Source organism: Notechis scutatus, chromosome 3, assembly GCF_049901735.1.
Source record: "Notechis scutatus isolate UNSWTSFEM ecotype Mainland chromosome 3, rNotScu1.2, whole genome shotgun sequence".
Classification (NCBI taxonomy): domain Eukaryota; kingdom Metazoa; phylum Chordata; class Lepidosauria; order Squamata; family Elapidae; genus Notechis; species Notechis scutatus.
The window spans coordinates 127,984,962-128,008,622 of record NC_142011.1 but is presented as its reverse complement, the minus strand read 5'-3'; positions in this window follow the sequence as shown (position 1 = coordinate 128,008,622).

The window sequence follows — 23,661 nt, the reverse complement described above, 5'->3', positions numbered from 1 at the left end:
GCTGCTTCAGTGACTTGCCAAAAGAGGTACAAAACTCCCTTCCTTCCTTCCTTCCTTCCTTCCTTCCTTCCTTCCTTCCTTCCTTCCTTCCTTCCTTCCTTCCTTCCTTCCCAGGTTTACAATGCATGCCTTAGATATGCTCCCTTTAAAAAATGCAAACCCTCTATTTTTAATAGAACCTCACTGTCCTATTTGTTTCTTCTCCTAGTATTTTTGTACAAAGATCTACATGATTAATACCCTAAATCAGGGGTCCCCAACCCCTGGGTCCTGGATCGGTACCAGTCTGCAGTCTGTTAGGAACTGAGCCACGCAAGTGGTGGGCAAATAAGCAAAGCTTCATCTGCGCATGCACAAAATTTAGGTTACGTGTGAAACCATCACACACACACACACACACACACACACACACACACGCACGCACCAGTCCATGTAACAATTGTTTTCCATGAAACTGGTCCCTGGTGCCAGAGAGTTTGGGGACCACTGCCCTAGATGGTCTTTTTAAATATTTGAATGGTCGCTTATCCATCCTGTTGTAGCCTGATAATTTATTACTTTGGTTTCTTTCTATATGACCTGTCCATTTAGAAATAGTGAAATGCCATTATTTGTGCCTATAAAGTAAATGCCTGAGGAAAACTCTAGTGGAAAAGAGCACAAATTTTATCTTGTATCAAAACCAGCCAATTTTATTAGAGAAAGTATAAGGGTACAATATGACAGGTAAATGAATAAAAAGGCACAACTGAGTGATTTACATTTATAATTACATTACATTTACATTTGTGAGTAAAATGAGGCTGAAGCAGAAATATTTTAAAAATGACGTCAAGGTTCACAAAAAGGTTCACCAAAAAAAAATGGATTAAGAAAATTTGCTTGTTACTGATAATGGTTTGAAATATATATTATTTCCTTATTTTCTTCTCCATATATCAGTCTGCTTTCAGGATAATGTTCTGCTTAATGAAAATACTAAAAGAATCACCATTACAACAGTCTTAAATTAATTCAGACTATGATTTTAACTTAATCTAAATGAAATGATAATATGTATATTTAAAATGTATGGGGAGGAGAGAGTGCAGGAGAAGATATTATGGTACATAAGCACACATGGAAATCATAGTTTGTGAAATGGATCAGAAAGAGCTGAAACATAATTCCATCAGAAATTTTCTATAAGAATCCAAGTGTTTAGCAGAAAAGCTAAGCCAGCACTTCCGAGTAAATCATTTGCAACAATTTGGCACATGAGTTATAATAAAATAAAATTCTGACCAGGACTATCAATCACAGTAAAATATATTACTTCATGTAAATACATTTTATTGCCTTGTTTACAGTCTAGGTAATTGCCTATTCTATTTTCCATCATCCAGATTTGGCAACAAAGCTGAACATCTGGCAATGTTATTACAAGGTACTTGCATAAAAGTATGCTATCTAAGATAGAACCAACTAAAGGAAATTCTGTCTGTGACATTGCACATTTAGATTATCAAATTTCCTCTTTATGCTTGTTTCTGAGAGAAAAAATAGAGTCACTGTTATTCTAAAATTATTTCTTGCAAGAGTGAAGGGTACATGAAACACTGCCAAACCTACTCCAATTTTTCAGGCAGGGGTTTTATCCACACTCAGCCATATCACAATTCTCCTCCTAGACATCCATACCTAACTATGATGATCCCAAAAATGACAAAATATGTGTTACAACTCCACTATGCAAGCTTTGTCCTTTCACATTTACATCATGATATTGCATGCTAATGTGTAATACAGTGGAGCTTGCTGTCTCACAACACTGAAGCACACTTTACATTTCTTGCCCTCTTTATCCCTCCTACCTATATAGTACCTATGTGAGAAGTCCAAGCTATTTGGAAAACATCCACCCTATGGCTATTCTCCAATCAATGTTGCCCTTCCATTATTTTCAATACAGTTTATTTAGTTTATTCAAACAGCATCTAAAGCAGTCAAGTTGCAGAAGCTCTAGTATGAGAGTATGAAATCCCTCAGCAAATGTAGACAAACATGAACCCATTCCAAATGTAAATATAATATAATTTTGCATTTAAGTACTTAGATCATGAGAATACTTCTTCAGATTATTATTCTGATTGTACAAGTGGATTTTAAGGTATGAAATTTCATTTCATTTTAATTAATTGACCTCATAGCATACAGAGAAGGAAGGATTTATGCTACTATCTGAAGGGGTCAAGACATGAGACAACTTAATCTGACTGGTCTTTAACAGTGTAAAACTGTGCCATCAACATATATAATCTGCTGTCCAAAAATATGCCAATCCTTTGTTTGCATCACTGGGAGAATATTGCCACAATAAATAAATAAATATGAAGAAGAAAAAGAGGAGGAGAGGGGGGATACATGGATTTTGTTTGACTTTTAACAATACTTTAACATTCTACAAAAAAGATATGCTTCTAAAGAAATCAGATAACAATCAATTACAATTCAATATCCATTGAACAATAGGGACTAAATCTTTCTGTTTCTGAGTGGTCAAAATTTCTAACTAGCTATAATAACAATGGATGGATGTCATGCCACAAATATAACTTGTGTATATACTGTGGTTGTTCTCTGGCCCCATCTAGTAGCTAGAGGCCAAATACCAATCTGTATTGTTTAGAAGGTGACCAGCCCCTTTAAGAGTCATCTTTACCCATTAACCCTCACTCCCCAAACAAGTGCATCCTAGGAAGCCAGACACCATTTTTCTTTAGCATTCAGAAGGAAACAGAAGCATCAGAAAGAAACTAGCTAAATCTGTGGCCCATGTTTATCTGAGAGCAAAAATCCACATCCTATACATGAGATTTAAATTTATCTGTATTTGTTCACTCTTATGCTCACCAGCATAACACTGCTTATTTTGCATCTGGGTTCTTATTGTATGTATTTCTATTTTTCCCAGTTTCACCATCCTATTCCTTTACTAAAGCATCCAGATCTACGCACACCATCTGTTTTATTGGAGGAGAGGTGAGTTTAGCTGCATGTCAAGGTGCACACAGTGTAACGTGTAGCGAGGACAGGAAATGGAAACTAATCAAGGAGAGAAGCAACCTGGAATGAAGGAGAACCTTCCTAAAAATGAGAACAATTAACCAGTGGAACAGCTTGCCTTCAGTTGTGGTTGCTTCATCACTTGAGGTTTTTAAGAAAAGTCTGGACAGCCACCTGTCTCAGATGGTATAGGGTCTCCTGCTTGAGCAGGGGATTGGACTAGAAGACCTCCAAGGTTTCTTCCAGCTCTATTCTGATTGATTGATTGATTGATTGATTGCTAACAGTTTTTCAATCCCATTCAGGCCATAATTAATTTTAATTTCAAGAAGAAAATCCTAATAACTGGTCAGGATTCTAATATATTTAATAACTGATCAGGATCCTAATCTATTGTCTCAAGTATATTCATTCTCCAACAAGCAGTGCGATCATTAAGCAGAATAAGAGAAAAAATGGTCCTCCCCACAATTCTCTCAAACTTATTCCAATCTTTCCTCAATAAAATGATTTTTAGTTAAGAAGTGAATCATATTGTTTTACATTTCTGTTTCCATTATGGGCAAGACCTTGATGTATTCTGAGCAGTCAAATTGATTTAGTCCAACAATAATATTTGTTGAGCCCCCTTTGACTTTGCCCTCTTTGGTCTTTGAATTAATCAGTACCCTAAAAGCTCACCAACATGTCTGCCTTGCTTTTACATGAAGCTACCCCACTAACTGTTTCTCAAGAACACATACTCCCAATATAACCTCTTTCTTTCTGCCACCCAATACTGAATTGGACTGTACTCTGAACTCCACCCACTATTTCAGGAGAGTGTTTTTGTTTTATTGCCCTGCTAGGTAACACTGGGTGTGTGTGTGGGGGGGGGGGGACCAAGGAAAATCACTAATTATTCTCCTGAAAGCATCTGAGATTACAATTCTGAGGGCAATACTTCCAGCCTTGTTGGTGAGGCACAGTAAAAATAGGCTTTGGTGTCAGAACTTTTTATGTGAACATCTTTCCTTCCTGTCTGAACAATAATAAGAAAGCCTATTACTCTTGCTGTGTGACTGAGCTTTGAGATCGAACTGGCACATAAATTCAATGCAGTTCTTATCTGCAATTCACAAGTCCAAATCAGCCATTTTGTAAAGTATATAGTTTAACTGATCATTCCCTCCACAGGAAAATAGACAAATTACATTCCATAAATGTCTGATAAGATTAATCAAAGTTTCAAAATTGTACTGTGTATGTGTCTTCTTTTCACCAGGAGAGTAGAATTACCTGGTGTATCTATTTCTAGAAACATCTATTTAAGTCAGTGGTCCACCACCTTCATTTTCTGGGTTTTATCTTCTGCTTTTGGAGATATATTTCTGACAAATTAACAGACCTATAGAATACAGCTGTAGGATACAACTGAAGAATAAGAACATGGACTTCCGGTTTGCAACCTTTCGACGGCGGCAGGGATTCGCGACCGCGCGATCCCTGCTGCGTTCACCGTCAAGGTTCCCCCGATCCATTTGGATCTGGGGGATATAGCTGCCCGCAGAGGCAGCTGAAGACAGGGGGATCTGGCAAGGGGTTTGGGGTGTCGCAAACCCCTCCCCAGCCGGCTAAACCCCTTTTCCCAAGGCGGAGGAACGGCAGTCAGCAATGGCTGCCACGAAGAAAGCTGCAGCCGGACAAGCAGGTGCAGGAGGGAGGAAGCTGAAAGAAAAGTGAAAGTTGCTTCTAACCGGGACAAGACGGGAGAAAGTGACCTGGAACCTTGAAGGCTGCTAAGTATATATTGTTCCCTGTGAGAGTTTTAAGCTGCGAATATTCTAAAGGGGAAAGTTTTTTCTTTTTTCTACTCTCCTTCCTAAAGTGACAGCGGAAAAAAAAACAAAAAACCTTTTTGGCTGTGAGTGGGAAGGGAGAGTGAAAAAAAGAATTAGAGCAAAAATTTGAAAATAAGGAGAAGATTGCCTAGAATTACAAAGAGTTTAAAAACTTCCAAAAAATATATTTGAAAAGGATTTGTGATTACTTTAACCCCAGAAAGAGAAAGTGAAGAAGAAGAAGAAGGTATCTAAAAGAAATAGTCTGTTTGGATTGTTTGGTGACTTTGGAACCTTTGGAAATTACTTCTGATTAAATCACTTGGGTGGCTGTTTGGAAAAACCTTTTCTCTACACAATGGCATCATCTATGGATGAATTGGAACTTATATATCAAAAATTTGAAAGAGAAAAACAAGGAGGGGAAGATGGTCTTGACACTATTTTATAATACTTGGAAATGACGGTTTATATTTATGTGAAGCAGAATGAGGATGAGGGGGACAAAGAAGAAGGAGAAGCCATCTTTGATGAACAAATGACTTTGACTGGAGAAGAGAAAAAGCAAGAGAAAAAGGGAAAAAGGTGTTTAAGATCTGGAAAAATAGCCCAAAAAGAGAAGAATAAGGTGAAAAGGGGATATTATGTTAAGAAACAACAGAAAGGGGGAAAGCAGAATAAAAGGGAGGTGGAGAGACAAGGGGTTAAAGAGGATAAGGAGAAGAAGGAACAAGAAAGAAAGGAAGGGATGAGAAGTCCTAATGGTGGAGAGCAAGATGTTAAGAAGCAAATTTTTTTTAGAGATAATGGATAAGCTTTATGGTTAAAGGGATTCTAGAAAGGTACATAAGACTGCATTTTTATATTTGTATTTAGAAGTAAACATAGAAAATTAGAAATAATATGTAACCTAAAATGTGATAAAATATTTAACATAAATTAGTGAAATTTTTGGTTAAGAAAAGGGAGTACTGTAACAAAACATAATTCAAGATTGTGATGTGTGTGGGGGGGGGTAATAATCTTTGAAAAGCATAAGTGTTCCCACAAAGGCATGATATTTAATTGAAATGGATAAAATGTTTAAGATATAAATGATTGTTAATATTAATGATTAGAATATGGTATACTAGCGAAATTTTTTGTGAAATGAGAATTGAAGTAGAAGAAGGAGGTACTTTTTAATGAAATAATGAGTTATAATATATGATGAGGGATATAATATATAACTATGGAAAATAGGGCTCCCATAAAAGTATGTGATTTAATTGAAAAGTAATGATTTAAATGTTTAAGATATGAATGAATATTAATACTAATGAATAGATTTGTATTATTTTTGATAATATAGTATAATTTTAGAATGTACCAGACAGAATCCCAATATATGTTATGTGTTTTATATTAAGTATTATAAATGTAGGGGAAAGAGATAAAGGCATCATACTCCATATAGTGTGCAGGAGAAGTTTTTTCTTTTTTTTAAAGAAGGAAAATAAAGGGCTGGCTGGAATAGAACAGACAAAGAATAATAAATATTATGATATGAATTGAGAGGAGATAAATAAAATAAAATAAAATTGAGAAAATTTAAAGGAGAGGAGAAGACATATAGAAAATTGAAAATGTTAATAAGATATGAAATGGTATGTAAAATGAATATGAATTTGAATTTGTGTCTGTACCAAGAGTTTTAACCCGGGACTAAGCAACTTTCAGATAAGAGATTTTTTATGCTTTTATGTTTTGTTTTATGTGTATCTATGTATTGTTTGTCTTGAAAATAAAACTTGTTTTTTTTTAAAAAAAAAAAAAAGAACATGGGGATACAATATTAAAACTACTGTTTATATATAGTTCCATAGAAAAGGAATAACAAATTATGAACATTCTCAAATAATATTTACAATCAATTTCCTTGTCTGTTCCTGTTTGTGCTGTTTCATGAAAAAAATAATCAAGGAAAACAAAAAGATCATATAATTTCTCCCTTTTCCTTTGTAAAGAAAAAGACTGTATTAACACCCTGTTCTGCTTTTGTAGATCCCTTATTTTTCCATATCCTGATTTCCCAACTTTACCTTCATGGAATTGGGAGATCAGGAATCTCTTGCCAAAATAACACATTCTCAGTTTTCTAGAGTGAAAACAGTATAGATCAATGTCTACTAACTTTGAAGAGACAGCTTTAGGCTGTGAGGAACAATTAAGCAAAGATGTCTACCATAATTAAATTATACATCTTTGCAATTAAAGCTAGGGATTTTCTCCAGAAGATGCTGCCGGATTCATTTATCTGAAATCTAGGCAGAAGACTCAGGGGGTAGCAGTTCTCCAGTGTGCTTGAAATATGAAGGAAGGTGAACACCTGGAGATCAGGGGGGAATTGGGGAGAAAGGTTTGATTATCTTACCTGCCAGAATAAATCTCATATATTACAGATGTGTGCCTTGGGCTATTCTGTCCCAGATTTCTGAACTTCTGGATGAACACAGACAAACACACACATACACACTTTGACGTTAAACCTTTCAAAACCTTTTCAGAGTGCCTTATATATTTACATTTTGGCTATTAGCATTTGCCACAATGGATCATGAAGCTTGCACTCAAGGTATTTGAAAGCAAAATCTGAAAAATAAGAATAGAGTGATGGAGGTGGTGCTCCATTTGGAAAGGTAATACCCTGAAGAAAAATCAAAGATTTTCTCATAGGCAAGCAAAAAGTCTGAAACAATTGCCTGTTGCAAAATGTAGGAACTGTGAAATTAGGAATAAAGCTATAACACTCTCTAGAGGTAATACTTTTCCTTCTCTAAAATAAAATTGATAGCCCCAACCCTTGGATAATTTAGCAATGTATTTTGAATTATAATAAGCCCAAATTGGGCTGTTTGGAACGATTTTGTGACTAGGACAAGGGGAGAATAAATACACCAATTCACTTGTATTTGAGAATGTCAAATTTATTATCACTGCTACCATAATTATAAAAATAGAAATTAGAAGAAGGTAGAGACAGTGGTAATAGAGCTGATAGTAGTAGAAAGAGGAAGAAATATAACAGATTCTTGTCTTCTCCTGAGTTATATTTGGGCAAATACTCCATGTGAATATTTTGATGGTATTGATGAGTTTCAAGAATTACGAGTACACAATATTTTATTTTATTTACAAATCAAATGTTCTTACCCATGAAGTCTTTTTCTTTCATAATTAACAACATACTTTGAGAAGGAGAACAGCATTTATCAGGTTAAGACCAGGTACCAATCTAAGTGCACATTCTGGACTTGATCAATGCAACTTTTTGTTAATTTCTATTCACTTTCTGGATAAGGATCATAGTAAAAGGAAGTGTTTAATTTAGTTCATTTGCCACTTTGTTTTACAGTTACTCTTGTTCCTACATCCATGCTTTGCTGTGGGGGAGGGAGAGACAGAGAAATTACCATGCTAGCCATCAAACATTATAGATGATGCTGTTATTCTGAAAATGAAGTCTTTCAATTTGATTTCTATATCTGAGTGAAAATGAAAAAGTCATATTAGCTTAATATGGTTCAAAAGATGTTTACTATATTCAAGACATGTTTACTATATTGGAAAAAACATGGTTTCCTATTTGCAACACTACCTCCATCTTGAGTAGCATAGGTTGCCTCTTCTTTGCAGAATTATTCAGTAAAATGTCACAATATTTAGAATAGATAGACAATCACACGTATATATATAGAAGGTATGTACATGCCATCCATATCAAGCTGATACAACTTTGCAAGGAAAAAAAACCAATCTTTAAAACGGCCTTATTGGTAACAGCAGATAGACATTTGAAAACACCTTCCAAGTAGTAGAGTTACCAGTGGGCTTTTGCTGTAATTTCAAAGCAAGCCAAGATAGATAAAATATTCCAGCCAGCAAAATAAATAAATGATGTGAAACTCAGACTGAGTTGCATAAATAAGAGTGCATTCTTAAACCTTGGAGAATTTAAATCTTATAGGATAATACTTTCCCCAATCTCATCAGCTTACCCAACCAAGCTTGGTATAAAAGCACAATCAAACCAATTTTAGTCCTGTTCTGTCCAGTTTTCAGAGTGTTTTCCCTGCTTCTAGATGGACAATTGTGAGCCCATTCACCCCACATTTCTTTCCATTATTTTGTTTGTATTGGGAAGAATAAAAATGTACATGTTCAAATAGTATAAGAACTAAATTTTTCATGCTCCTATCTTTTTTGCTCTCAGAAACAGAGGTGGAGAAATGCCTTCCCATTTTGTTCTATTCTACAATAACAGTACATATTGAGGTAATAGAGACTTCATGCAGCACAATATCTGCAAATAATTGTGTAGGTATATGTATTATACAGGGAAAGTCAGAAAAGGAGAGACTGATATTATGTGGGTTGAAATCCAAAACATCTATATAGTCTTTCTTAACTTTATCAGCTTTAAGATTTGTGGATTTCATGCTGGCTAGGGAATTCTGGAAGCTGGAGTCCATACATTTTAAAATTGCAAAGATTGAGAAACACCAACATAGGCGATAAGGAAAGACTGTGGTAGTTGAAAAATCAGAGATGGTTCAGGTTCTGAAAAAAAATCAACAGGCAGGATATCTATTCCCAAAATAAAGAAATGGCTCAACAGTCTTTCTGCCACTTTTCATCTTCATGTGAAACCCTTTCTGAGTCACATTTCAAAGAAAAACAAACACTGCTTGGGAGTGTTACAAATATTTGCCTACAAAGCCCACACTGGCCCTGAGAAATCAGGAAATTTGGGTAGGAAAAAGCAGTGAAAACACACATGCTGAAGTTGTCATTTTCTGAGATGAATGAGAAGGATAATTTACATGGTGGCATTTGGCTTTATGGAATATGACTAAGATGGCTTAGCTTCATTTCCAAGGTGAATGGGATGTTGTTTTCAAAGAAATTAATTTAAACTGCAGGGTGTGCTTAAATGTGTGGAAAGCCTTAGGGCCAGGAGGAACTGAAAATTCAGGAGAGTTCTCATTAAAATTTAGCATTGACATTAAAAAATGAAAAATATATGTGTAAATCGGGAGAAAGGTGCTAGGAACCTGAAGGGGATACTTTGAAAAAAATATGAGGATTGGGGGAGAGCAGACATGTTAATAAAATCCATACGTAATGTTGAATCACCATAGTCAATCACATGCCTTGCTAATAGATAGCTGCACAGACTCAATTTACAGCACCGAAAGGAAGTCATTATGGAGAAAGATTAACCAAGGGTAACCAACTTCCAGGCTAATGCCCTTCTGCTATGTTTTAGGACAAATTCCAATAGTGACGGATTTCAATAGAAAAGAATATATGTAGCTCAGGGTTGAAATAGCAATAGCAATAGCACTTAGATTTACAATATATATTGCCCCATAGAGCTTTATAGCACTCTGTGGATGGTTTACAATGTAAGCATATTGCCCCTAACAATCTGGGTCCTCATGGAAGCTGAGTCAATCTTAAACTCTGTCAGGATTGAACTCCAGGCTATGGGCAGAGTTTGCCTGAAATATTTCATTCTAACTACTGTGCCTTGTGAGTCCTTGATATTCTCTGCTTCATTGCCCAGTTAGGTATTATTATGCTGACCAATGAAGATTTTGCTTCATGAACACTTTTGGGTGTATCTTACAGACTTTTGGTTGCTAATCACAAAAATAACTTGTATCACATACAATTTTACAGAACTCTCTCTTTTTTTTTTGCACATTTCAGTTCCTGTTGGGTGAAACCTATGAAAACATGAACTGTTAGTGAAATATATGCAGTATGCCAAGTACAACTGGAATACCTGCAGAGATCTAAAAGTAGTGGCTCTGCTTTCAGATAAATTAGCCATCAGTAGACCAGTGCTAATAATTGGCAATCAGTAGTAAAGGAACCAGTACTCAAGAAATGTTCTATAAACTGGCACTTGGTAGGGCAATCATGAAGGCCTTGTAGAAGATATTCAAATGCCAGGGTGGTCAAAAGAAATATGGTTGGACTCAAGCACAGTAGTGATGGGTGCAATATTAGAAGATTTGAAAAACTAGATTAGGCACAAATGATCAAGAAATCTAATTATGTGGTAGTTATAAATCTACCACATAACTTGATGGCAAATAATCCATCAATTAGCAAAACTAATTAATTGTAGTTTGGTTTGAAGTAGATTTTAAAAGGAATAATAGCAAAATAAAGTTACAGTATGTCCTATTTATTAAATGTGATGGATTCCAGGAGTCCAGTTTCATCAGAGTCAGATCACCAATATGATTATGACAGATTTCAGTTTAAGACTATGAAGCTATATGAAGTTTGCTTGAGCTTCACAAATACAACAATTATTTTACAATTGTCATGTCTTTAAAAACAGTATGGGAAGAAGACTAGGTATGTTTCATTCAGATAGTCCTGTTGTTCTTCCCTCTCTTCTTTGTTTTCTTTCTACATAAGTTATTTTTCCTCATTCTCCAATTTTGGATTAGGCAGGAAAACATTCTTGGAATAATATAACTGAAGATGCTTATGGCTCTCTGACTGATTTATTATGCTTGTATCCTGCATAAGGTTATACAGTGCACTCAAACAACTGTTCAAAGAAGGAAAATGTAATTTTCAGGCACCCTTTGCAAGAATAAGAGACATGGCAAAATTGTACAGTAATCTGTCAACTGTTGCATCTGCACTTTCTATCAAGCATAATAGGAATGGAGAGACTAATCAGGTTTGGTTTTGTCTAATTATTTAATTTCCCAAAGAGATTCATTCTATTGCTATAACATTTGGGAAAATGAGTACACATTTTTGGTATATCATCCTTCTTAATAACTGAGTAACTTATTATTTATTAAATCTTATCCTGTCTTTCAGCCAAAAACAGCATTTAAGTTAGCTAAAAATGAAATAAAAACAAGATCACTTATCAAGTGAACTCAACATATTAATCAAACTTATTTTCACAACAAATCAACTTACATGCCCAAAGCCTGATTGAAAACCTTTGCCCTGCATAGATAGGATAAGAAAGATAGAGTTAGCCTGTTATTCCTGTTAATTTTTTAAATATATTTGTTGTTTAATATAACTGCATCTGTAGTTATAATGCACAATATGTACATTTTGAACACTTAAAAAAATAGGGAACTTTAGTATAAAATTTAAAGAAGAGTACTGAAAGAAATCTGTATTTTGTTTGGCATGTTTATTTAGAGAGTTTAAATTAAATTAAATTATTGTGAAAAAGTAAACTGGATAATTTCTTTCCTTCATTTCTAAGACTGTATTATATATCACGACTGTAAACTATCTGAATATGGTAGAGAAATATTGGCCAATGTTGTGTTTTTCTAGTATAAGGTATATACAAAAAGAGGGGAAGGTCAAAGAACCTCAGGTATACCCAGAAGCAACTTCAAATCTCAACAAACAAATGCTCTGTCTTACATATTGGCAAAAAAAAATAAATCAGAAAATAAAATACAGGCTGCATAGTCAAGACCTTGTTGATGATCCAAACTCTGTCAAGGATCTTGGAGTACTCATCTCAAATGATCTAAGTGTTAGAGCCCACTGTAACTACATAGCCAAAAAGGCATTAAGAGTTGTTAACCTAATCTTATGTAGCTTTTTCTCTGGTAATATTACACTACTAACTAGAGCATACAAAACATTTGCTAGACCAATACTCAAATAAAGCTCATCAGTCTGGAACCCACATTACGTATCTGATATTAACACAGTTGAGAAAGTCCAGAAATATTTCACAAGAAGAGTTCTCCGCTCCTCTACTCATTGCAGAATACCTTACGCCACCAGACTTGAAATTCTAGATCTAGAAAATCTAGAACTACGCCACCTTCAGTCCAATTTAAGTATAGTATATAAAATCATACATTGCAATGTCCTACCTGTCAATGAATACTTCAGCTTCAACCATAACAATACAAGAGCAAACAATAGATACAAACTCAAGGTAAATTGCACCAAACTTGATTGCAGGAAATACGACTTCAGTAACAGAGTGGTCAATGTCTGGAATATTCTACCTGACTCTGTGGTTTCTTCCCCAAACCCCAAAAACTTTAACCTTAGACTTTCTACTATTGACCTCACCCCTTTCCTAAGAGGGGGCATGCATAAACGCACCAAAGTGCCTACCGTCCCTGTCCTATTGTTTCTTTTATTTTTCTTATATGTATACATGTATTCATAACTATGTTTTTACTTATACCTATTATCTTTTAAGCAATTGACAAACCAAATAAATAAATAAATAAATAATAAATAAATAAATAAATAAATAAATAAATAAATATGGAGAGGCATGTACAACAGCATCAAATAACAATGGTTGGGAACACTAGAAGAGCAAGAAACAGAATTTTGTATCTCTCTCCCAAACACCCAAAATGGTAAAAGAGGAAGAAAAGAAGAAACTATTTTTTTCCATTTGGATCACAGAATACATAGGAAGAGAAAGGACTTGCTAGAGAGTAGGAAAAGTTATCTTACTCCTTTTGGCTTTTCATTACTTGCTAACCATGCTTTGCTTCTAATTTTCTATCCCAAGACAAGATTAAGCCAGAATATATCCAACTCTGGAATTCTGGAGAATTCTAACATTTATAGGTATTTTCTCCAGACATCTTTTAAACTATATTTTTAACTATATTATATTTGAGGCTGATTTTTAACCGTGTTATTGTAATGTAGGTACTGATGAGTCAATACAAAATGCTTGCATCTACCTCTGTTCGTCTTTTGACTGTGTTGTTTAAATTATTGAAAGGGACAAACTGTTTTAAATCTTTTAAACTGCCAAGCTATTTAGGCTAATAACATGTAACTGTTATTTATTTGTGTAAAATTGCTCTCTATAAATGCTTATGAAAGTAGCAATAGTAATAACACTGAGCCTCCTCAACTGAATTCAGAGGAAACTACTTAGTCCAGTCAGGAATATCTCAGGAATGCTACTTAATATTTTCCCTTCTGCTGGTGATCCCATCATTAAAAGGAGAAATTATTGGGTAGTGCCTCTGAGTCTAGCAAAGACTTTGCCCAACAGACTGTAAGATGAAAGGGGCAGATTTCCAGGCATTAGTAAATATACTGTTGACCTGATGTGTTTAAAAATATTTATTAATTAAAAGCATTCTAAAATCAAGACAAATATAAACACACAAACAAGCACATGCAGAGACACACAATGAGATTATTATAACAATAGCATTTAGATTTATATACTTTCCCATGGTGCTTTATAGCACTCTCTGAGTGTTTTACATGTCAGCATATTTCCCCCAACAATCTGGGTCCTCGTTTTACCAACCTTGAGCCAATCAGGATCGAAGTCCAGGTGTGGGCAAACTTAGCTTGCAATACAGCATTCTAACCAATGCACACCACAGCTCCTTTTATATATACACAGAAATACCCACCATAGAAGAATAGTTGGTGAAGTTGATAGATTTGCTGAAAAGTATAAAATAACTTATTTAATTAAAGAAAAAAAACATTCTTTATTGTGACTAGAAACCTCTAATGGGCATTTTGGATAAAAATGAAAAAAATAATGTGATTTTATGGCTTTGATGATCAGACAGGATAGATTATTGAAAGAAGAGTATCATGATGAAAATTTAGAGAGAGCAGTTAACATATAATTGTACTTATAACTGCTGTGAAGAATATCAGAAATCCCTTTATACTTTTTTTCTTTCTTTCTGCTCTATTTTGCTTTATCTTTTGATTTGCACTTTTTGCTTTCTCTTTGTTTTCTTTTTCTTTTTTCTTCTTTACTTTATATTTGAATTAGTTTTATCTTTTTTAAAAGATTCAATAAAATATCAAATAAACATGCACACAGGAAGGAATGGAGTCCTTACAAAACATGCAATGTGTTTGTATGTAATTGATTCATATTCTAAAAAGAATGCAAGATAAGGACTAGTAGTAACCTATCCGTACATACTGGTAATAAAGCATTTGAAAATGTCTATCTTGCCATACATAATTGTTTGCCTAATTAAACCAATTGGCTTCTAGACATAGATATTCTTGGTTTGTTTTCAAGGAGAAACAACTGATTGCCTTTAAGTGTCTGGGAATGTAAGCATAATTTTCTTTTATTTGTTCCTGTATATTCACAGTTGAGCAGAATCATAAAACCTTAATAAAGATGATTCATGTTTTATGTACTTGTATTGGTGGCAATGCAAAATGATAAATGTGTTCTCCTAGTTCATTATACAGAGGTCTTTAGCAAAAGACTACAGTGGTTGGATTGCCAGTAAGAGTACTTAAAGTTTTCTAAATCATAATGAACAGTGCATAGTGTTTGCATGGGAAAGACTGTCATTACAAGTGATAAAAGTGGATCTTAATTCAAATTATCACCAACTTCAAAACGTTTTGAACTTCACTTAAAGTAGGATGAATAGAGCCCTTTCAAGCTGATATAACTCTTTTTCTTAATTCCACTATCTTTCATGATGCAAAGATACCACCCTACTATGTTGCCTGCTTTTGAAGTGTTGTGTTTTCTCATTTACTTTCTTCTTTTTCAAAAAAAAAATGTTCAAATCATTGTTCTGATTATTAAACTTTTAGTGGTAAACATTTTTACTTAACACTCAACTTATGTATCTACTTAAAGCATTTCTATGTTTTACTTAAAGTGTATCTACGCTTTGATGGTTGTCTCTATCACAATCCATATTGGCTAGTTCTAAAAAGGAAGTGAAAAGGGGTGGAGATAGTTTTTTTTTTTTTTTAATAGATTGCTCCAGAGCTCCAACCAAGGGAGCACATTCTTCTTTCATCAACAGGCATTCACTAAAACAAAGAGAAGATGCTGTAATCTATGCTACCTTTTTGAATGGGAAGGCTTTGGCTGATTACGAATGTTATGTCAATTAGTAATTAAATTCAACAAAGTGTTGAGCAAAGACTATAATCTAGATTTAACATAACTTAATCTAGAAGTACATAAAACTATATAGAAGACTATATACATATACTATATACTTGTATATAAGTGTATCTGTATACACACAGAGACACACACACACATTCTTGGATAATAAATCCTTTCAGTCTGTTCCAACATCTAACATGACAAAGATTTACTTGAGTTCAGAAAGAGAAGTAAATGGACCAGAAAATCATACAGAAAGATAGAAAGGAGAAAAGAAAAGGGAAGTGGGGAGGGAGGGAGAAGAGAAAAAGCAGGCTATTGATTTTAATTCAGTGTTACTTCTGGCAATCTACAAAGCATTCTAAACTCTAAAGCATTCTAAACTCTTATTAGTATCTGTTATACATATGCAAAAGCAGAGCATCTTGATTTCAAATCTTTCCTAATTGCCAAAGACATAGTATCACTAATATTTTGCATAGTCATCTGAATTGAAAGATTGACCCATAGCTAGAATTATTAAAGAGGTGCAGTGACAGTTCTACACATACACATTTGATATAATAAACAGAGAGTCTGGCAGTCTTTATAGATCAACAGATTGAAGGGACAGAGTGAAAACTGAAAGATTCCCTGTATCTTTTCCTGACAAGCATGCAAAACAAAGAAGACTGAATGGAGCAGATGAGTTTCCAAGAAGATTTACTGTTGTTGCCTTGCTGTTGTTGTTAGAATAGAATAGAATAGAATAGAATAGAATAGAATAGAGTAGAGTAGAGTAGAGTAGAGTAGAGTAGAGTAGAGTAGAGTAGAATAGAATAGAATAGAATAGAATAGAATAGAATAGAATAGAATTGAATTGAATTGAATTGAATTGAATTGAATTCTTTATTGGCCAAGTGTGATTGGACACACAAGGAATTTGTTTTGGTGCAAATGCTCTTAGTGTACATAAAAGAAAAGATACATTCATCAAGAGTCAAGAATCATAAGGTATAACACTTAATAATAGTCATAGGGTACAATAAGCAATCAAATCATACTAGGAAACAGTCAATATAAATTGTAAGGATACAAGCGACAAAGTTACAGTCATACAGTCACAAGTGGGAGGGGATGGATGATAAGGAGTGATGAGAAGATTAATAGTAATAGTAGTGCAGACTTTGTAAATAGTTGGACAGTGATGAGGGAATTATTTGTTTAGCAGAGTGATGGCGTTCGGGAAAAACCTGTCCTTGTGTTTAGTTGTTCTGGTGTGCAGGGCTCTATAGCGGCATTTTGAGGGAAGGAGTTGAAACAGTTTACATCCAGGATGTGAGGGGTATGAAAATATTTTCACAGCCCTCTTTTTGACTCATGCAGTATGCAGGTCCTCAATTAAAGGCAGGTTGGTAGTAATTGTTTTTTTCTGCAGTCCTAATTATCCTCCAAAGTCTGTGTCTGTCCTGTTGGGTTGCAGAACCAAACCAGACAGTTATAGAGGTGCAGATGACAGACTCAATAATTCCTCTGTAGAACTGTATCAGCAGCTCCTTGGGCAGTTTGAGCTTTCTGAGTTGGCGCAGAAAGACCATTCTTTGTTGTGCTATTTTGATGATGTTTTTGATGTTAGGTGTCCATTTTAGGTCTCGAGATATGATAGAATAGTTTTGCTTTTGTTTTTAATGTGTGAAGAAATGCTATGCTTTCTCCTGCCATACAGTTCATCATATCTAGCCTGGTTCTGAATATATCTCACGTAACTCCAAACTATTAAATCTAAATATATCTTTAAGCTTACAATCTAAAGTAGCAGACGTGGATTTACAAATTATTCTGGAATATTAAACTTCTACAAGGCTCTTTGAGGTAATGGGAATGCAGTGATATTCATCCCAGCTTCTGACCAAACTTAATTAGAATGACTAATATAAACTAATAAACTAATATTGCTACATCCACAGCATGAATTTAGTGACAAGTGTAGAAGCAGATTTGGAGACCACTGAAATGGAATTTCTGGGAATTTAACCAAAAGTTAACAGGAAATCCTGACAAACCTAAGCAGGAAAAATGTCTGACATATGTTAGCAGGGGTAGCATTAATTAGCCGGCTGTATGCAGAAAGCAGTCATTTTATTGAGATATAGTGTTATTTCAGCAACAATGAACTACAAAGCAGTATAAATCATTTTACTTTTGTCAAAGAAGATGGGAAAAGATAATTAGGGAACCAGAGCTGCTAGCAAATGTTCTCTGTGCACAACCAAGAAATAAAATTATTAAAATTGGTCAAGTGCAATGAAATAAAATGCTGCTAATTAACAGAACATTGCAAAACAAAATCAAACCTTAAATGCAACTAGTGAGAGCTGGTTTGGTGTAGTGGTTAAAGGATCAGTCTAGAAACCTGAAAACCATGAGTTTTAGTCCTATCTTAGACACAAAGCTAGCTTGAGGCCATTACTGCCTCTCAGCCCCTGGCCGCAGGCAATGGCACTTCTGAAAAACCTTGCCCAAAAAACTGCAGGGATTTGTCCAGGTAGCTTTTGAGAATCCAACACATTTTTGAAATAGAAGGGGGATAGTAACTAAACCCTACTTTTAATGTCTATATGTGCAATTGGCAAGCGTGAGCAAAGGTCACAAAATATTTTGGTTTTGCATTTTAGTTGGCTAGAAAATCAGTGAAATGGTAAATGTCTATGGAGATTCTCAAGTCATCCAGGTCATGGTTGTCCCAAAGGTGCTTTTTCAAGAGGCAACTGGACTTCAGTACTGAAGACACTTCTTGGATGAGGTGAAATGTCTTCAAAGAAAAACCAGAAAGTCCAGTTGCCTCTTGAAAAATCACAACTGGGAGTGAAATGGTAATTTTTACTTATTTTTAAAAAGTAAAGCAAATGGGAAAAGGAAGGAGACTGAGAGACAACCAACACCCCCCCAACCAAATTAACAATGTTCCTACTGGGGTTTGAACCACCCTTATTTAATTTATGATTTATGATGCAAAATGCAAATGACTAGTAAGAAAGGATTTTTAAAATGCTTGCTTTAGGTTTGTATCCATAAATTTCACTAAACTTACTGTATGCATGTGGATGTGTAGAGTATATGGATCTGGATGTGTGGATGAATGGATAGATAGATGGATGGATGGATGGATGGATGGATGGATGGATGGATGGATGGAAGGAAAGATAAATAGCTATTCACATATATAATAATATGTGATTCCAGAAAAACCCTCCAGGAAGGAAGGCAATTGGCCATTGCTTTTCTGAAAAAGGATCATCAGCTGAGAAAGTTATCATCCGCCCCTACTTCTCTGCACTTGCAACAGACAGAATAACAGAGTTGGAAGGGAACTTGGAGGTCTTCAAATCCAACTCCCTGCTCAAGCAGGAGGCCCTATGCCATTTCACATAAATGGCTGTCCAGTCTCTTTTTAAAAGCCTCCAGTGATGGAGCACCCACAACTTCTGAAGGCAAGCCATTCCACTGATAAATAAGCCATAGGCGCAGTGGTGGGATCCAGATTTTTTTTTTTTTACTATCGGTACTGTGGGCGTGGCTTGGTGGGCATGGCAGGGGAAAGATACTGCAAAATCTCCATTCCCTTCCCTCCCCACTAACCTGCTTTCCAGCTCTGTTCTCCTGTGCAGGGCAACCAAAGAAGACCTAGCCGATCATCTGGGACTCTGGAGACAGAGAATAGATGGGGGCGTGGCCAGTCAGAGGTGGGATTTGCCAGTTCTCCGAACTACTCAAACTTTCCACTACCGGTTCTCCAGAACCTGTCAGAACTGACTGAATACCACCTCTGCATAGGCGGATACAATAGCAGGAGAATTCTCAAGTAGGAGGACATGGTACATTTCAACAAGATATTTTTAAAACCACTTTAGAGTGAAACTAGTTGGAACACAGAACATGAACAGCTCAAAAGGTAAATGTGAACATGCTTCTAATCTGGTATAACTGAAGTATTTGATTTTGGCATTAAAAATAATGGGAAGAAATAATTTTATTAACCTCATAATCACATAACTGCCTGTAACCATGTGTCACATCATCCTTTAGGGACATTCAGGACAATATAAGCCAGCAAGTGGACAATATGTCTGTAATTATATGCCACAGTGCTTTGTGTGGGGATCAGAGAGACAAAACAGGATTATTAAACCAAAACCAGCTTAAGCAAACTGTTTGAAAAGTTAGTATACAATGAAAGCAGTGGTGGGATTCAATTTTTTTTTTCTACCGGTTCTGTGGGTGTGGCTTGGTGGGCGTGGCAGGGGAAGGCTACTGTAAAACCTCAGTCAGAGGTGGGATTTGCCAGTTCTCCGAACTACTCAATTTCCGCCACCAGTTCTCCAGAACTGGTCAGAACCTACTGAATACCACCTCTGAATGAAAGCAACCCAGTGTTGAAAGTCAAACCTTACAGCCCTGTTTCCTTTCATTTTAAGTGTTAAAAACAGCAACATAACTCTTTCAACCAACTTGTAGTGCAGTGCCTTCACACACATTTCTATTTTACACATGATAATAAGAATGTTTTCTATTTTACACATGGTAACAAGAATGTTAACTTAGACTTCCAGATAGAATAGATGTTTTTTGTCCCATTTCCCCATTCTGAAAAGGGTATGTGTTAATAGAATACGAAATAGAAAAAGTATAACAGAATCATAGAACAGTTTAGTAGAATATATATATATATATATATATGTTTTCTTAAGTTTTCAAGGTACTTACATGTATGGTGTTCGGCTTGGTTCGGTATTTTCCCACGTCATTGTAGTTCTTTTAAAGTTGTAGCAACGCTTCAGCAGAATCTCATCTGCCATCATCAGGCTTCTGTATTGTGTCCGTCTGTGAGTCAGACTTTTACAGTAGTTTCAGATTTGAATTTGGGGCAGCCTATTGCTGTGCCAGAATGGTTTTTTCTTCATCCTGATTGGTTGGGAGTCTTGGTCTGTGTTTATTGGTCTCGGAGTTTGCTGTGTTCTGCTTGATTGGTGTCTCTAATATCTTCTGTCTGTTTTTTTGGCTCTTTTTGTATCTTGATTGGCTGGCAGCATTGTGTTGCTTTAATGCAGTCAAAAGCTGGAACACACTTCCTCACTAGTCCAACACATGGAAGCCACAGGTCATAGCATCAACTTCAATGGCACCAAAACCCTGGCCACTATAGAAAACCCTAATCACAGAATCATCAGAGAAGCCATAGAGATTGAAAAAGACCAGAAAGCATGAACAGAAGAGATGATTCCACCAGGCTGTCAATCATTTGGAAGCCTGCACTCACAAACAAAAATCTCCACACCACAAGCCAGGCAAACACCTGGGCACAAACAGATCCCCTGATACCTCCAGCTCAAACACACCCCAACCAGGCACCCAGATGAAACCCAGCTTCCTAACTAATGATAGCCGTCCATTTACCCAAGCCAAGCTGCACTAAAGGCCTCCATTAAAGCAACACAATGCTGCCAGCCAATCAAGATACAAAAAGAGCCAAAAAACAGACAGAAGATATTAGAGACACCAATCAAGCAGAACACAGCAAACTCCGAGACCAATAAACACAGACCAAGACTCCCAACCAATCAGGATGAAGAAAAAACCATTCTGGCACAGCAATAGGCTGCCCCAAATTCAAATCTGAAACTACTGTAAAAGTCTGACTCACAGACGGACACAACATAGAAGCCTGATGATGGCAGATGAGATTCTGCTGAACTTGTTGTACAACTTTAAAGAACTACAATGACGTGGGAAATACCTGACCAAGCCGAACACCATATATATATATATATATATATATATATATATATATATATATATATATATATATATATATATATATATATATATATATATATATATATATATATATATATATATATGGTGTTCGGCTTGGTTCGGTATTTTCCCACGCCATTGTAGTTCTTTTAAAGTTGTAGCAACGCTTTCAGCAGAATCTCATCTGCCATCATCAGGCTTCTGTATTGTGTCCGTCTGTGTGTGTGTGTGTGTGTGTGTGTGTGTGTGTGTGTGTTATTCAGCTTTGTTCGGGTATTTTCCCACGTCATTGTAGTTGTGCTTTTAAAGTTGTAGCAACGTTTCGGCAGAATCTCATCTGCCATCATCAGGCTTCTGTGCACAAACAGATCCCCACTGATACCTCCAGCTCAAACATACCCCAACCAGGCACCCAGATGAAACCTAACTTCCTAACAAATGATAGCTGTCCATTTACTCGGAGCCAAGCTGCACTAAGAGCCTCCAATACAGTAACACAATGTTGCCAGCCAATCAAGACACAAAAAAAGCCACAAAACAGAGAGAAGATATTAGAAACACCAATTAAGCAGAAAGCAGCAAACTCCAAGACCAATAAACACAGACCAAGACTCCCAACCAATCAGGATGAAGAAAAAAACCATTCTGGCACAGCAATAGGCTAGCTCCAAATTTAAAAATGAAACAACTGTAAAAGTCTGACTCACAGACGAACACAATACAGAAGCCTGATGATGGCAGATGAGATTCTGCCGAAACGCTGCTACAACTTTAAAAGCACAACTACAATGATGTGGGAAAATACCTGAACAAAGCTGAATACCATACATACATACATACATACATACATACATACATACATACATACATACATGGTATTCAGCTTTGTTCGGGTATTTTCCCACGTCATTATAGTTGTGCTTTTAAAGCATATATATATGGATCCTTATTCGGATCCCCTGAGTTCAAAAGATGTAAACAATTCTTGTTTTAGTGGAACTAATATATCATCTTAGACAATAAACATTTGATATTCAGCTATCAAATTAAATATTAAAGAGGAAACATTTTAGATACAGAAAACATGAAAAACATTGTTTTACTTTTGCACTAATGAATGCTTACAGAGACAGACACTCCTCTTCTCATGGTGGTAGCCCCAAGGAATAAAACTACCTGAATATTTGGCATGTGAAGTTTGTTCATGTAGATTTTGTTTTTCAAGGGCTAGTAACAGATGCAAAAGGGGCCAATGCAATGCTCTGCTTTAGCCAATTGATGTACTCATTATTTTAATGGTGCATCTTGGTTAGAAATAGAATAAGTCTCTTCTCTGGGAAATATGCTCTGAATCCTGGTTAGCTATTCTGTAAATAAAAAAGAGCTTCTATTCATCATCATCTTCTTCTTCTTTTACCATATCTGTCATTGGACATTGACGATCATGTTGGCGGCAATCCTATTTTTTATCAACAGCTGCACGAAAAAGTACTGTTGAATTTTGCCAAACCTTAGATTTTGAAGCTATTATGTTCTTCTTCTGCCTGGACCTCATTTGCCTTCAATCTTTCCTTGGAGGATTAAGTGAAGTATGGCGTGTTATTCTGGGTGTTGCATCACATGTCCAAAATATTCTAACTTTCACTTTTTTATGGTTTTGGAACAAGTTTTTTTCCTCTTTTTACTGAAGAAAGTGATGAAAATTTCTCTCATTTCCTCTCCTCCCCAACCCCCTTGTTATTCTAGCTCTGTCACACATGTAGTTCTGGAAGTTCTACCATCCTTATCCCAAAGGTATTTTCTTCAAGAGTCAACTGGACTTTCTTTGTTTTTCCTTGAAGATATTTCGCTTCTCACCAAGAAGCACATTTTCTTCAGTTCTGACTGAAGACTCCATCCTTATGGAGCAGATTTTTTAATGTGGTCTAAGAGAAAGGTAGGATCATAAAAAATTAACTTCCTATTCCTCCAGCAATGCAAAGGCTAGAACTAACTCTCAGTTAATGATAGAGATGTTCATATCTAATAAATAAAGCAGATCTTTTCAAGAAACTTGGGGTG